The sequence below is a fragment of the Ceratina calcarata genome, unplaced genomic scaffold, assembly GCF_001652005.2.
Source record: "Ceratina calcarata isolate Rehan_Ccalc_2016 unplaced genomic scaffold, ASM165200v1 scaffold207, whole genome shotgun sequence".
NCBI classification, from domain to species: Eukaryota; Metazoa; Arthropoda; class Insecta; order Hymenoptera; family Apidae; genus Ceratina; species Ceratina calcarata.
Window position 1 is genome coordinate 27,246 of NW_017142350.1, and position 17,929 is coordinate 45,174.

At 44.2% G+C, this 17,929-nt stretch overlaps 1 long non-coding RNA gene across 2 annotated transcripts in view; it reads right to left on the minus strand.

The window, feature by feature from the left end:
* Positions 1-6,487: 6,487 nt before the first annotated feature.
* The window catches only part of LOC113463954 (uncharacterized), a 14,227-nt gene continuing 2,785 nt past the window's right edge, over positions 6,488-17,929 (minus strand). Inside the window, exons 1-3 of one of the 2 annotated variants that reach the window (XR_003388793.1) lie at positions 7,029-7,081; positions 6,677-6,951; positions 6,488-6,596 (exon numbers count right to left, since the gene is read on the minus strand). This is a non-coding gene — a long non-coding RNA (uncharacterized LOC113463954). Of the gene's footprint in view, positions 6,597-6,676; positions 6,952-7,028; positions 7,082-17,929 lie in introns of those variants that run through there. The other variant, XR_003388792.1, reaches the window with a different exon arrangement.

The window sequence follows — 17,929 nt, forward strand, 5'->3', positions numbered from 1 at the left end:
CACTGCGTTAACTTCATTCCGCGGCGATTAGAAGCGTCAGACCGTGACGACCAGCGACAGCAACTGTCGACGAACACGCATGTTAAACCGCAAAGTTTGACCATACAAGTTATTTTTATTTCCTTTACAATTAAACCTTCTAAATATTTGATTCTCATACATCGAATTTGTACACAATTCCCTATAATTCATGTCTTGATTTACTAACACAAGAATGATTTATTAAAATGAAATTGATATTATTTCATCTTTAAAATATTCTTAAATCCTGTATTAAGAATTATACAAAATTCTGTCATTGTTCCATTCATATCTTTTTATAGATGAAATCTAAATTCTATCATTCAACAATATAAAAATTCAAGATGTAACAACTCTTTTAGTTGGCTTGCAGAATTAGAATTTCTGAAATTCTGTGTAGTGTTTTATTAAAGTAATATCTAGTAACTGTTAAAATTTCAATGCTTTAGCATTGTTTTTATGTTAGGGTTCATACAACCTTAATATAGCCAATTGTTACTTCTTTCCCAGTAATTAACAATATAATACACACGAACTTGCAATTTCTTTTTCATAACAATTACTTGTTTCTGTCATTAATAGTGTCCAAGGGTTAGTGAAAAAGTGTAGAATCATCCGATTCATCGCTTGTACGAAGTAGATCGCAACGGAGTACAAAAGGTATATCTCGCACGGTATCACGGTTTATCTTCGCACTGGTTCGCGAGTCGAACCGGAAAACGAGTGGTACGTAAGATCAAATACCGGGAGCTCTTGCAACACGCGCGTGCACATTATATCAAGGCAGGAAACTCGGAATCAGAGATCCCGTCGGATGCCGATGGGGAATAATTGCGCGTTTGCGCTCGTTGCGGGAGGAGGATTCCATGGCCGCCTCTACGACTCCCGGTAGTAATTATCGAATCTCTCCTCCACCTCCTCCTCCTCCACCTCGTTCCACCCTCCCACCTTTTGCTCTACTCGCTTAATACAGCTTCGTCCCTTATTTCTCTTCGGCTCGTGTATTATTATTCGGTGTGTGCACCTATTGGCTAGCCTAAGCACAGCCGTGGTCTGCGGCCAGGCATCCAGCATCGGTATACTCTTCGTCCATCGGCCCGGATCAGAAGCCAGCCTGACACGAAGATTACTGGAATTAAGCCTTTAGTTCCGAGGTAACGCGACTCGCTCCGCCGACCGATAGCCTCGGATCAGATATTTTTTCTCTGCCGTGCTCTGGTATCGTCGAACGAAATGCATTTCTTAAAGCATTCTATGATGTCAACGATACCTCTGTTATCTCGAGACTCTTATTGTGCTTTTTTTCATTACGAATTTCGTAATCACTTTGAATTCTTGTGTAGCATTTTTGCGATTCATGATTGATTTGGCCGTGCAGTAGAACTGAATAGCCTTTCAAAGAAACCCGATTTGCAACGAAATGATACCAACGACTCGAACGTATGACAATTTAATTGCATAATTGGCAAGTTCATTGGAAGCCAAGGCTCCACCTTCTCGAGCACGGCTCAATCGACATTACCACTGTACATCGATGAGAAATGAGATGAAACTGTCCTTCTGCGATCGCGATATCCGATCAGAATCATCGACAACGATGTCTCAATTGGCAGGGGAACTGATAATACCGACTTTTCATCTCAGCCTGCAATCTATTAAAATTTCTTTGGACAGTGACAGGTAACGTTTTCGCGTTGCTCCGGATTAAAATGCAAATCGATGATCGTAAAAACACTTGCGGCGTCGCGACACGCTCTCGATTACCTCGTCTGAATTCGAATGAATTGTTAGGGCATGATTACAATCAAAGCAGCATAGAACATACGATGGAGATCAGTTATGTTCAATGAAAATCGAGTATCATACGTCAGATTTTATTATTCTCTTTTAAATATTCTGCGTCGCCGGAATGTCTACTGACAGGAGTTATTCTAACTAAGAGAAATAGTCGCAGGTGTATAAAAGAACGGTGCGGACCTTTTTCCCTCGACCTGGAAACCTGCTGTGCACAGGTCGGGAGGTCCACGCGCCAAAATTTCTGTCTTTGGTTAGAGCCTTGTACCGCCACCGCAACTCTGGTAATTACGTGTCCTGACAGAGATACCGATCTACCGCCACGAGAAAGGAAAAATGTTTGAAGAAAAGATCATTACGACCGGCATGCTCCAATTTTCAGGTAAAAGCAGCTGCTGAAGTAATCAATTTTATTCTGGTTTTGAAGAAAATGCGCTTAGATACAACCGACCCTCATATCTTCAGGGTTGACAGCTAAGTTTCAATAGTTTTTTCTATAGCATATGGCTAGATTAAAAGAAGAGGAATGAACATGAGAATTTTGCGACGAGAGAACACATGCGTCCACGGCTGACCACTTTTATTGCACATAAACGTATGTTGCACGATATTTCGAGCGAACACGAGAGGAAACACGAAACGTATCATCAGTTGTAGTGTGACGATCGCATCGCCGTCGACAGGTTGGAAATTTGTGATTCCCAATGGGAATCGCACGACAGCGGGCGTTCGCGGCCCGTTACCAAAGTCATTTTGCAACAAGAAGCAAAATCCTGGAGTGTAATTGTATTGTACGATTCTCGGCTATAGAATGCTGTTAAATATTTCCGTGTCCGCGATGTATCTACATACGTACGTACGTATGTAACCCAGAATCAAATGCCTAGTAATTTATCGAGTATTCCGAAGTAAACTTTGTCCCCGGAGGACACGCAACGTAGCGATGCCACCCTGACCAACGATACTTTTCACCACTCCTCGCAATTACAAGTCCAGCAAGGAGAACCGTGTTGCACCCGGTCAGTCATTTTTTTTTTTACTCACAACTCAAAGTATAAAAGAATAAAGTACTCGCAACGTATTATCTGACGAGCAGAACTGCAATTGCGACAGGAAGTCACACGTGACGGGGGCTTCTTTTTTCCTTGCTCCACACGACCCCAAACGGTGCAGGATAGATTATTACGTGGGAGTGTAAAGCTGGCGACACGTGGGTTTGCGAAACTTTTCTGGAAGCGTGCAATTCGTGTCGATCGTATCACCATTAATTTCCCCTTTATCCTTGATACAGTGGCCAGGTGGGTGATAGGTATCCTCGAACTTCCCCGTGATTTCATTCGACAGCTCGTTTCGGTCAGGCACCTTATCTATCGGGCAAATTGTTTGATAGTCTTTTATCGTGATCCCTCGATAGCTTGCAGGGATTCTCCCTTCGGGACAGATCAATTAACGCGAGGTTTCTTCGGCTCTGCGCGACCGCCGACCGACACCGTGACTTTGTTTCGGGAATAACCGACGTTTAACATCCCCTGGGGTAACATTAGGGTGGCGCGGGAGCTCGAGTGCTTGCGAGTCATCCCTTAATCACGACCGGAGTCGGTATCGTCGCCGAAAATCGGGCTCCATCGCCGCAAATAGAGTGCCTATAAATAACGAGGCCACCCCGAGTGTTGTGATTATATTACCCGCGCCGACGGATCGAACGGAAAGAGAGACGAGGCGGGGGAAGCGAGAGAATGCACGAAGAACGACTACGACACCAATGATGCCGCGAGGCTTTCTGGCAGAGCGACGGGAGCGGGACTTCATGGGAAGGGAGGATCCCGGGGGAGTCTGTGGTAGATTAAATCTCCTCTGGTTAGCGTTTGATTAAACTTGGGAGTGAGAGCGATGTTAATGCTCGGCCCGTGCCCGATTGCTCGCCAACGGAATTGACAGCGCCGGAACGGAACGACACGCGTCGTAAAACAGCTTCGTCCCTCTGATTTTCCTTTTTAACGAGGACCGCTTTTACAAAAAGTCGAACAATCGAATTGCGTGTCCGCTATATTCTGACAATGCACGTTCGACGATGACAGTGCTCGCGGTCGGTTGTCAGAAGACGAGTATACACGCAGAGACGTAACAGAGTTCTCCAATAAGAATGTTGTACATCTCGGTACACGATGTTTCTACCTTATCATTGTACCAGTACCTAAGGGCGTGCATTGGCTCATTTATAACGCCTTCGACAGATTTGTTTAATTACTTAATTGCCTGCTTCGGGCCGACCGATGCATTCTACCGAGACCGGCTCGCTGGCAGATGTCGAAACCCTCCCGGCGACGTCTTATCTGACGCACCCTTCGAAATAAATTTCCCAAACGAGCGTTCGACTCGGACACCGAGAAAATATGACCGTATGACAATCTTCATCTGCGGGTTCCATCCCGCGTCGCGTCCTCAGCGTGCAAACGCATCTTTCCCGGTTTTAAAATTGAATCAAACGCGCTACGCATTAACCCTCTCTGTGGAATCGCGTAGCGTCGGTGAAGAGAATAAAAGAAGAGTCGGACGGCGAGGGGAAGAGTCGGAACGAAGGGCCTCACAATTAGCGCATACATCACTGGTCGAGAGGCCGCGAGGGGCTAGGAGAAGATGCCGTACTGAACAACCTGTTATTATATACGCGGCCCGAAATACGCATGTATCACTCACGCACACACGCTTGGAACACGGACCGCTGAACATGTACGGCCCGTCGGTGGATTAATTCGCACGCGGCCCGATCGCGTACGACGATGGGAGGCGCGCCACTTGTATGTACGTACGTACGACGAAACTCGATTTACGACCCCCGAGATCTTCACCTTTCTTATTCGACCAGGTACCTTATCGCTCCGCGACTCCGGTCGATCGTTTACGTCAAGCGACACGTATAATGCATTGTTGAAAACGTTTCACGGAATTTTCTTTTGAAGACTGCGGAATGTTTAATTGATATTCAGATAAACGATCGTGGGACTAGCGCATCAAGAAGACAACGCGATTGGATTGTAAATAATTATACGTACTATTCGTTTTTCGCTACCACGCGTTTAAATCAAGCGACGATAAAAGTTGTCGACCGCGTAGGCTGTGAAAATCGCACGAAAGAGATACCTACAGGAATATACATACACTGAATTGTCTCTAGCGTTCGGATGAGGAAAGACCGTGGGATGACTAACGGTCGAAACGTTGCCCGTTTAATAGCAATAATTTTTTAAGGATCCTGGTAATTGATAGCCTCGAGTAATAAACGCTCGCATGCGCGATAAGTCGGGGAGATACGGCCGGGAATTATTAATGCACCCCTCGCGACATTAATAATCGATGATGCAATTGGAATCGACGACCGATCGTGCCTGCGAACTGACGATACTTCACCTCCAACGCTGATTAAAGAATTTACAAATGTGCGAGTTAGTTATACATATTCTACAAAATATCCTGAATTGTACTATGCTTATTATACCAGTAGATTTTTCAAAGGTAATAGCCTAAAATAGTATAAGTAAACTCTCTAAATGTAGTATCTAAAAATGTAGTAACTCGGACTCTCTGTGCAATAATTGTACTCTCTATTCTTGAATAAAACGTATTCTAAGCGTGATCATTTATTTTTCATTTCTCTGTGGATTGCCTATCGTTACGTTAATGACGTGTGCCAGAAATTAAGTTGGGAAAATGAGAGATGAACGATTTAGGCGAGTCACCCGTAAGAAGCAATTCGATGACAACGAGGATCGTATCGTAAATAATTGATCGGCGGTTCCCGTATTAATAACAGCAACAGCATCCAAGTACCAGGATCGTGTCAAGGACCACCCGCGGCGAGTTACCTCGACAATGCCGGGGACAGACGACACGACACAATCAGGGACTCCCTGTTCCGCTAGCTACCAGGCTTGCTAATAAATTATTAAAGGGACACCCTCTGGAAGTGACGTCGGGAATATTACGGGTGAGAACGAGTGTCCCGATTCTCGCTGCCCTGCCGCTCCCGGTTTATATGTATACGCATACGCGCGTCGACTATCGTCGCAAAAAACCTATCTCATTCCGTGACCAAGCCTCTGTGCGCTCTTCTTTTTCCAACGGCCAACGGAAAAATGTAGCAACTCTGACATTACGGCGGTTCCTTGTCAGTCGGACACAGTGCTACATAAAGCGATCATAATTTTCACGTCTGACGTCCGCAAGATTAATTGCCGTATTAATTCCGGCCGCAGATATTTTTCATTCCACGCTACGCTGCCTGTGACAGGTAATTAAACAGCATTTATTGTAAACTCGTCTGAAAATTGGATATCTGGTTCGCCTATCGAGATTCGTTTAAAAACTTTCTCTGGTGATAAGATTTACGCCTCCCAGTGAGAGGAAGAAGAAGATGCAAAAGAACTATTGTAAGTTTTAAATGTTATCTTGTCAGCCCTTATAAACGATGAAACATCAGAATGCCGATTCTATGTGAATATGAAATTCTATCTAAATGATTTAATGTTTTCTTTTGTTATTCAAATATTATTAGATACGTACAAAGATAGGTACTCCCTGCGATGAACCAAGAGGAGGAAATTAGTGGTAAAAAGAATAAATCAGGTACGATCATCGGGTAGAACATCATAAGTCAGAAGCAGATGTTGCTGAATCGAGTACGTGCTAATTACGTGCTGCACTAATTGTATAATATTTTACCTGGCGGAACATGTTGTTTGCCAGTAAATAGACACATAAAAAATGACTGTGACCTACGCAATCTTGAACGAAGTGTAAAAAGTTATAAAATGAAAAAATTCCTTTAGTTACAGGAGCTCCGGTAGAAAGTTAAAGTATTTACATTTCGACGTTAGAAATTAAGGGTTGCTCGAAATTCGAAACGGTAGATTAAGCCGAGTCTGTTCCTTCCTATTGTCTTACCGATTGCGGTAACATCAGAATGAAATTCCGGCCGGAACTCTTTAGATGGTTCTTCTCGGTTCGACACGATTTCCAGCCTTTCAAAATCCTCGTCGTTCACAGTAACGCGGTAATGGAAATCCGGGCCGGGGTAAAATAATGAGGCACCGTCGTCACGGTTAAAGGTTTCACAAATTCGTTCTAGCCCAGTCGAAACTACGGGAGAAAGACACGTGATCAATTATTTCGTCGTTGCCTTGAGACCGTCGGCTGTTTGATAACTTGACGCGAACCCTATCATTGACATCGTACGGAAATAGAAAGTCAACACTACGCGGTGTGCACGTATAAACTCGACTAAAATGTTGCGAACATTGGTAATTGGATACTTTTTAGCATAGCATCATCATCACGCGCTAGGTAACGCTTAGCTAATTACTCCGTGACTCCAAGGTTATCACCGTTAATTTAGTGATAGCGACACGTGTCGTTATCGAAGCCCCCGGTAGACGCGAAAGTGCGCGCGCAATTTACGCGGCATTAATTCGGCAAAGCTTCATTAGACCTTTGCCTCGGAGGCCCGTACTTAGACGACGCAGGGGGTATAATCATAGTTTAAATTCGGCTCCCATCCATTGAAAATCAGTGGCTCTGACCCGGTTCGCAATCAGGATACCGGTTAGGGGGATCGTGGGTGGGGGCTATCATGGGGCATTTGATCCGCGGCGGGTCATCAATATTGCATGAGGGGACCACGAACGCGCGTACGATCATGCCAAATGCTGGGAATCAAAATAGTCACGGAGTTTATAGTTCGTGAGAGGGACACGTTGCGTACGCCATCCCCCTCGCTCGTTTGTTCGCACCGCGAGTCACGTTGCACTGGCCAGCGCGAAACGTGCAACCTTAACCCTAACATTTTTATACCACTCTGAATCTGAATAAGCAATGATTGTCGACGACAATCGTTTGTTAAAAGTTTCCTTCGTTTGAGAATCCCAAGGAGAAGACAATTAAATAAATACCTTTCAAAGTTCAGGTATTAATAGACAAAATTCACGTAAAGAATGTAAATCAACTGGAAGAAATTGCAAACAATGTGAAATGTTAATGCAACGCTGGTTTTTAATCATTTAAATGTAAACGAACATGTTGACGAACATGGAATTACCATGGAAATTTCACTAATCTAATTAATATACCTGGCAACCTCAGATCCTTGGTTAAACCAGCAACCAATTCTCGAAGGAAAATACAACATTTTGCGGAGAACAAATCGAGAGGGAAAAAGAGGGACGAGCCTCGAGAACACGTTCGACTCGTACTTCGCGTTACGGTATGATACGTCTGTGTGGGCATCGAGTCGGCCACCAAGGTGGAATACTCGCAAAACAGACATGGACGAGACGTAGAACGCTCGGATAAGAAGAGAGAGAGAGGCTGAAAAACGGGTATGCACTGAGCGAGAGAGAATGGAAAATCGTAAGAAAATGAGAAACTCTATTACGATGGTCGGAATGGATTAGAAAAAAGAATCGGACTTCCAATTGTATCACGCAGAATCTACGCTGAAACGCATTCGCATGGTCGACGCCCACACGGAATCAGACGGATCGAGGAGAGAATCGATCCGGTTACCCTCCATCTTCCTCGTCGCTCTTCCCTTCTCCGGAGTTCGGTGCAATGGCGCGAGCTGCGCGATATACGTTCCTTCTTAATGGCAAATAAAGCAGGTGGAGCGGAGCGGAGAACCGTTCGTGATTGCCGGATTAATTGGCTTTAGCGTGGCTGCAGCGGTAACGGAGAATGCATGTACGTACATGGCACGCGGATTATTATCCGTACGGAGAGTTATTCTAAGCGTTTCTTCCGTGGCCCTTCTCTCTCTTTCTCCCTCCTTGTTCCTCGTTTACCCTTTCACATCGTCAGCGAACGATTAACGAACGATGGAAAATCTCATACGGAGGCTTACAAAGCATCGCATACCGGTTCCCATTCAGGAACGATTACGATTTTTAATGGAGTGAGTATTCTAGCTTGGATTCTTCGTAGCAATAACCGAACGGATCTCGAGCATTTGCTGGTTGAATTGTGGGAAGAGCGAGCCGCTCCGTTTGCGAAGAAACGCGCAATTAAACGCCATAATCACGATCAGAGGTGCAAATTGATACTTTGTTGAGCGAACACGAGAACAGGTGAAAGAGTGCATTAAATTTTATACGACGTTTAGCAAACATTGTAATGAACGCATGGTAGGAGTTTCAAGAAAATTTTAAGGTAGGTATTTTTTCCGAAGAGTCTCTAGGAAAGGTACCTCGGAGCCTTCTGTTGTTTCCGCACAGCGGAGGTACAACGACAAGCGAAGGATGAAACGACGTTGAAGTGCTGACGCGGTAACCATCTTCGTTTCCCTGAGTGGCACTGTCGGTAAATGCCGTGGGATTCGAGAGGGTGAACGCGAGAGGAAGAGGAGCCGAGAGAAAAGGGGGTCGAAAGCGGGTGGCACGGTACGGTGGGACAGAGCTCTTGAACGACGTGACCGCAGGAATCGATGCGGACATTCCGGGAAATCGTGTGCCCGGATGCTGACGCAGTGTTTCCGTAATTCGCAAGTCCTCCGCGCTTCCGTTGGATAACCGTTTTATATTGTCGTTCTCTTCGCCGCACCGTTGCTTTCCAATCGCGAGATACGACCCGGAGAAACCGTCCTCTTTCTGGTGCCACATGATTTCATGACCGTTGTGACGAATAAACTCGGATTAACCTCTGATACTTTGCGATACTTTTGCATTCTTAACTTGGATTTGTCAAACGCAATTCGCATATACAGTCAACGTTTCAAGAGAACTCAAGTCGTATGGTCCAGTTGTAAGGCAATTCTGTTTTAAATGGTGTCCAGTTAACGTTGCCCTCGATTGTATTGTACAGATAAATTTATAAATTCACCACATTTGGTTTGTTCGCTTGTGTCCGGTTGAAAGATGGAGAAAGTATCGCAAATTAATCAAAGTCAGCGATTATGTAAATCGGATTTATTAAAACAAACGAAAAAAGCAGCAGGAAAATCGTAGATAAAATAAGTGAAAGTTGTTTTGCCTGTAATTAATGAGAAATAAATCAAAGATGATCGGGAAAATGGAGCAAACGACGCAATGAATGTCTCTCCATTTATGTGTCACGAACGATCGATGCGACGGAAGGAAAATAAAAACGTACTTGAATCCTGAAGTACGTATACGATGTACCAGGTTCCATGCTCGTCCACCCTAGCCTCATGAATTTCATTACGTCGCCACTTTTCGTGCTCGTATTTTATTCCTATGCCGAGCTCTTTGGATCGAATCGCCGGGTAAAACCAGAGTTTTATGTAACTTTTTGGAAATGTGGGTTGCGCTAATGGCGCAATCCCGATTGAGAAATCTCGTGCGTGAATAATATCCAAGTAAACACGGGCATTGATCGAGCAATTTATCATTGCAAATGAGAGCCGTTCGTTCACCTACACTTACCATTTAGTTGCCATTTAAAGAATGGCAATCGAACGGTATCGCAGCACGTTAACAAATAATTGTGTGTTGCCACTGGGGAGAACAGTGAGTTAAACACTTGCTTTGGTATGGGGATACGATCGGTAGCGATCGTTTTGTAACCGTGATCTAAACTCGCACAAGACTAATGACAAGATACTTATGTCGTAATTGCTCCTTGTGAATAATTATTAAACATTAACCCATATACATAATATAATACTAAAAACAAAGTCATGCTATTGTAGATTCAATACCTCTCGTGTTAATTTCCTTCACTTCAATTTTCTTTCTAACTTCAAACTGATAAAACTTTGGAATCTCGATTTTCCGATCTGTATAATTACGTATCTGCAAACGGTCAAGCGTTATGCAGATTTTCTTATTTGCGCCTTTGTTCTGGTATTCTATCCACCACAGAGATAGTACGTGATTCGTAAGATATGCACGTCAGTCAAGAGTCATGCGAACTTCAAACAATATGACAGCTGTTAAGATATACCTGTTACCTACTCGTTCTTCCTTTCCAGTTTCCCGAAGTTCGACGCATTATCGACAAGATTAATGATACGATTTAGCCACGCGTACATTCAATTTCGATTTCCGTGGTCACAATATTTACTCCCCGAACCTTTTACTCGCTCACAATAATTTATCTTAATCATTCGATTCCGTCAGAGACAAATTGATGAGGAAATTAAATTACACGTAGCAAAAATAGTTTCTACATACTACAATACTAATTGCGGCAGAGATAATCCTACATAATTACTACTGTATGGTTGCAAATAAACAACCTATTTAATTGCTAATGTTTTAAACGATAAATGTTAATACGATACTGACTTTTGCTCCCAAAGTTTCATATAGTTCCTCAATAATTCTGAACAACATCTAAGTAACTATCTCGTATTTCCTTCATTTTTTTTTTATTTCTCTACAGGCCGATCTTTTGCGTAATCCGTAAATAAAAAACGATTCTAAGGTCTGTCGTTCACGATAGAATGATTGATAGGTACAGATAAAAGACGAAGATGAAAAAAAGGAAGGAAGGATCGATGGATCGTTACTAATCGACAGACAGAAGTAAGCGGTGGTTCAAGGCCGCGATGTACCACGACAAGAAATCCGTAGATCGCGTGCTGACAATGAGCTTCATTTTTCCCTAATCTATCTATAGGTACGGTAGGCTTTAAGCTAACATAATAGCGTCGTTTTCTGTCGGCTCCACGCAAAGAGTCACGATTCGTCGAGCCGTTGATAGTTCTGTTACGCGGAAGCCTGCCAGCTAAAAGTCTCAAAAGTGATGCGCCGCTCCTTTTTTCTCATTTTTGCGTTCTCTTCGTACCCGACTTCGAATCCGGTAGAACGAGTCTAGCAATTGCAACAGGAACAACGATGCCGATCTTCTTATCAGGACTTTGACGTACTTATCTGTTCTTATCTACGTACGTCACTTCATCAATAGATCAAAAATATATCTCTGCAAGAGGTCAACGTGCTTCTATTTAACCCATCATCGTCGATCCGAGGCAGGATTTAGTCCTACGATCTCGAAACGCACATCGGGCACATTCATCAGGAACAAGTTAATTGAGTGTATTTAGTTGCGAAGAGCAACCGATCATCCGCATTCCCGTTTACTCTAAAAATGTTCGTCATAAACCAGTTTCGAAAGGCGATAAAGCTACGTTGGCGCAGTGCGGCACGGCGCGCAGAAATCGGCAATCGATTTTTCCCCGTCTTGGAACTAACGTTTCCCCAATTAAGGCTTAACCCGGGAGATCGCAAGCGATACGCTCTACATTTGCGGCACTTCCTAATACATCCAACTAGGTAAGTATTCTTTACCGTGATCCGTTTCGCGAGACAGCCACGAATCGTAGACGGGTTCTCCTCTTGTGGCAATTATCCCGCAATGTTGGGACGATTAACACGGCAATTGCGTGATCGAAACGATCCCGTTCCCTTCGTACGCGAGACACGTGCAACATTCATTTTTCCCTTGCCAAGAAAAATTTCCACTCGCCCATTATTCATTTACCTCTTTCTGACTTAAACTTGACTCTTTAACAAAATAGCTTTACGCATATCTCCGTCGCGGTGATAACGCCGTCAATGTCATGAGTGGTTAGTAACATTGTATTCTGTCACGTGTTTCAGTTATCGTTACCTGTGTACCTAACCAGGGTATTACTGGACTTTACGATAGAATATGCTGGATCATCAGTTGTGTGAAGACACGTGTAACACCGAAATGTATTTGCGGAAAACTTTTGATAGATGATATGCTCGAAATCAGAATGACCTAAGTTTTTATCGTTACAAGAAAAGGTAGGCGTAAATTAAAATATTTTACTCAGTTTTTTTTCATCGTCATGTCCCCGTTCGAAAACCGGTTTCCTCGGAAAAATAAAATGAAAAAAGATCTCATTATTCTTAATTATGCGTGCTGTTAATGTCTTGTATAATTAGAGAAAAAGCTAAATATGTACACGTAGACGTGGAGTACCAAGGCTTCTAATTTTTTGACTAATATCGATAGAAAAAGCTGTTAGTAAGAAATATATTTTACAACATTCATAAATTTTCTGAGTACATTTATTGCAATTCTACTTAATGCTAGTTATTTGTCCTTAAATGGCTGTTGTGCTCGGCCGAGTTCTAGAACGCGAAATTATGCGCATGACATAGTTCTAACACGAAATGAAGCTTCACTTATCAACTACAATAAATTCGTACAATTTTCGTACAACGATCAAGACCTTGGAGCATGACAAACGTGATTCGCTATTGCGATCGAATCACCCACAATATTTCAAGATTTCAAAGTACGATTCGGACTCTCGTACACTATCGGTATCGTTGCCGATCTGGCGAACACAATTATAATAATCGCGCGTACGTGTTGCGCGAATGGTCCGGAAGTTCGATACGCGATCGACAGAAACGTGCGGGGCATCGAGAAATCAACTCGGCCATAAATCGCGGCGATCTCGATTTGCGTAATGACCGCAATCAACAGTTCTTTTTGCCCGGCAGGTAGATAATATATGAACGACCTACGATAACTAGTTGATACTCCCTGCTCTACATCTGTAACGGTATGCAAATAAAAAGTTCGCTGCGTACGTTCAGAGGATCAAAGATAAAGGTCCGTGCAAGTATCTGTTCGCTCATTATGACACATAGTATACACATGCATGCTGCTTTCTATTAAAATTAAATTACCGCCGTTGTTCCAACACTCGATTAATACAACAGCGACATGATGCGCTATCGCGACATGTGCTTGTGATATAAAATCCCTATATATAATTCACGACGATAAATACGAAACGTAAGTATCAGTAAAAAAAAACCGGATTCGTGATTAATACATCTTTTGTAATCACGTTATGACTGAGGTAAATATTAATAATATTTGTACTTTTGTTTACGCGGGTACTTCTTACAATGATATTAGAGAAGAGTTAGATATATTGTAATTAAATGGGCATATAAGTAATTAATGTATACATTCCATAGACAACATTAAAGGCAATTGATAGCACGTGTTGATTATACTTGCTACATCGTTCAACCATATCGTTACCTATTATAGGCAGTGGATGGTGTCCTCATGTGTTGCACGAGGATGAACTACGTGTCGCTCGAACGGTTAACAGCAGACCAGAAAACGTCTGATAATCAACTTCGGCGGTATATGGATTTGGGTAGGAAATCGGTGGCCGGAGTGGCGTGAAATTACACCAGAGCCAGATACATCCGCGGCGGAAGTGCATATCTTGCAATGCAACCGCCGCCGCCGCGTACAATTACCTCGTTCTGCAGATGTTGGAGAGGAACGTTTCCTAAGCGGATTGACTGCTGCCACGAATCAGCGGAGGAGCTAATACGCGCACCGCGACTAGCCGTGTACGATCTATGCATGTATGTACGTGTGTACAAGGAGCACGCCGGGTATTAAGTAGCGGTATTTACGAAGCCACAATTATCCCCGTTTTCATGCCGACGATCTCTCGCGGAACGGCGGGCGGTTTCGACGCGGGACTACGTGGGAACAGCTTCTCTTTTGATGCCGGCCTGCGAAGTAACCGACCATCAACGCTTTGTAGGAAACGTTACGTCTGAAAAAGATTCTCAAATCTGACCCCGGTTAAACTCGATAGCGAACTCCGGCGATTAATCAAACCGAGGAGAACTTCGTTGGTGATTAGTTTCCGAGAAACGAGGCGCGTTTCGTCATCGAGAAATTTGTCAAAAGGGTCCGTGATAGGTCGGCATAATCGTGGGATGATTTCGAACTTTAACGAATTTCGTGGAAGGCGGCGAACGTGAACCGATTGAGGAAGAAGTCACACGAAAGGATTTAGAAACCTCTTCATCGGCTTAATCTGAATCGTTCCAAGGTCGCCGCGATAGTTGAACACGCGATTGGGTTAAGTCTCAGGTGGAGCAACGAATCTCCGTTCGTGCTAGGGAACATTTAAACGATGCTCGCGTTCACCAAGTTATTGCTAACAAGTCAGCTTGACCAGACAAAAAGGATCTGCTCTCTTTTTTTTTGAGAGAGAGAGAGTAAAATAAAAGGAGAAATTAACGAGGACACTTGTTGCACCAATATAAACCATTGAAAAGCACATTTGACAACCTGCTGTGCAGGAGACCAGTATACATATGTGAAAAGTTGGCGACAGGTTTAGTACTACCGGTGTCGGTTAATAAAGATCTAACGAATAAAAGGGTGATAATCCTGTTATCGGCGGTTATCAACAAGCACCGAACTGCATCGTTCTTATTTACATTGCGTCGTGATTAAGAGAGGGGCGGACTGGAAAACTGGCGAAGCTCTTTTTACGAGCGGTCAACGCTCCCCAGTGTCCGTCCTCCCTTTCTCCCGTCACCCCAGGCATCTTGATGTCATTCTACATTCCCCGCGATACGCGGCGAGTAATTAAAACGTAGTCAGTGCTATTCGAGATCTCCTGACGGTGATTAAGGTCTCCTAGCTAACTGATGTATGTACATGCGCTCACGGCTGGCGCACTGTCCCGCGTCGAGCTATCCTCGTTATTACGTCCTCTCCACCACGGGTAACGAATTTTCGATTGCGTGGAAACTCGAAATCCGCGGGATGATCGTTGCCCGAGCGCTCGCGATCCGTTCATCATTCATCCTGCCACGCTGTTCGAAAGACTGCTTTTTGATTTTGTCCCTGAAGCCGTAGCCGTTTCCCGCGGTTCATCCGACGTCTGGAGGCTGTTCGCGATCGTTAAGGGAAGAGGCTTCGCGTTCACCAGCGCGATTACGCGGAAGACGATCATCCCATGGCGTTCATCTCTCCCCTTTTGCCGGAAAGCCGGGCACAGAGATGTCAGAGTCAGTTCGCGCAATAAATTCATTGCGTTAACCAATTAGCTCGGAGCGACAACCTCTGAATTCCAGAAATCCAAACGTTGAGGCCCATCCATTCGAGGGCAAGTCTTCCCGGAACGCGCTTCCCACAATAAGACGTTAAGCTAATAACAAACGAGTGTTCGGACCGGGCGAGAATGAGCTAGCCGACACCGAATGTTCGGGGTCCCGTGTAATGCTCGGAAGCGGCGTCGTTATTGATCTTCGATCGAAACCGTTCTACCGAGGAAACTATCAATAAATTTCATAATTATTCATCGGGACGTTAATGTGCGTGTTAATTCTAAGGAGAAAGGAAAGGCTGAGATCGGGCAGGCACGCATATATTTCAAACGTTTCGAAAGAACCACGTATTCTCGTGTATACGTTCGATATATTCGGGCAACGTATTTAGAAAATGGCGGATAGCGTGCCTTGGGCCTGACGATTACTCAGGAATGAAGGGATACCGGTATCCGCCGCGCAGCAGAAACACGATCCAGCTGTAGCAGCAAGAGCTGCTGGCGCCTTCCACACCCACGTTTTACGCGTGTTCTCCAAACGATTACGGAAGTCGGTATATCACTGCCATTTGTGTCGACAAATTGGATCGAATAGAAAGCGGGAAATTACCATCGACACGCTAGCAGCAATTTCGAATTTTAAGCCCCGTTCTCTTAATTTCATCCGGGGCAAAGAGAGAATGATAAGCGATCGGCGCAGCTACGCAACGGGGACGGGGACACGAACACGGACACGCCGGTTTCTCCGAAATAAATCTATTACGTCCGTGCCGGGAACGAGGTTGCCCCGGAGAACGCGAACGACTTCAGCGTTTTATACGCGTTACCGCACACACGCAAATACTTTATGCACGTATTACGCTCCGCGTAATGCGAATTTTATTGCGGTTACGCGTACCGCCACTTTTCTTACGACGCGACGCGCGATGCTCCGGGCGCAAACGCGCCAGCGTTAAGTCGAGTACCGACCCGCTCGCCGAGGCTTAAACAAAACGATGATATACTGTGCCGAACGATATTAAAAACTGGCAGATGTTGATGTACTGCGAGAAAATTACCGGCTGTCGTGCCCTCGCGTAAAACTTGGGAAAGTTTAGATCGTCGACGACTAACAGTGCGTCGATCCGTTTAATTGAATGGTAATTACGACGAGTTGACCAGCAACAATCGTATCGATTGGTTTTGCGAGCCACCAGTGAAAACGGTATCGTGTTAAAGTAAATTAATGGAAAATCGAGATTAACATCCGGAGGCATGAGAGAACGGGATCAGTGGAAAGAAGTTCGCGGTTCTTGTGTCGTATCGAGCTTACGTGCCGCTTCCGAGATTTCCAAGAAACCAGCCGGAAATGACAATAAAAATAATCACTTCAACAAACTGAACTCAGACTCTCTCCGGGCTGTGCGTACCCGTTACCGGGATGCGCGGTAATGACATCTAATTACTTTACACCGCTCTGCGCAAAAACGCCGCTCGATTTCGAATACCTCCCTGGCTAATTTACACGCGGCCGTTGCGTTAATTAATTCGAGCGAACGTCGCGAATGCATACTTACAACTAACAGAGTTCCCATTCGTAAGAAGGAATGTTCCTCGTAAAATTACGTAACCATTGCGTTCAAGAGTAGAAGAAAAGTTCTTTGGAACATCGTGTTCCTTTAACTACCTTACGGGTACTCCGCTCCTAAATAGCTTTTTAGTTTTCTTCCGTCGTTTACGCGCGTTCGGATACTCGTCTATCGTTGCAACGCAGCGTTGGGATTCGACATAAAACTGCGTTAACGACGGGATGAGAGTAATCTCTCTTCGTTCGACCGTATAGGTTTGTTAGAAAATGACCGAGCTGCTTTCTAACCTCGCGTTGGTTTTAACGTTGCTCACGAAGGAAAATCGATAATCCGAAGAACATTGGAGTCCGATGACACGGATTGATACGACCGCGTGATTGCCTTGTCTGTCCATTATCAATCTGCTCGGTTCTCCTTACAGCCCACAGATCGATACGACTTCTATCGCTCTCTTGTTATTTAACTCCATTTCTTGGACCAATGATTTTTGGCATATGATGTCCAAGATAAATAAACGAATCGGCAAATCTTGTGATCAGTGACAAATTTTAAGGATGTATTGGTTATACAGTCAATCCCAAACGTTTATGTACCTTAGAAAAACGCATTTCCTATAATTAAAAAGAAATCAGACGTCGGAAGAATAATGCTAATAATAAATAGCTGCGTGCTAAAAAGT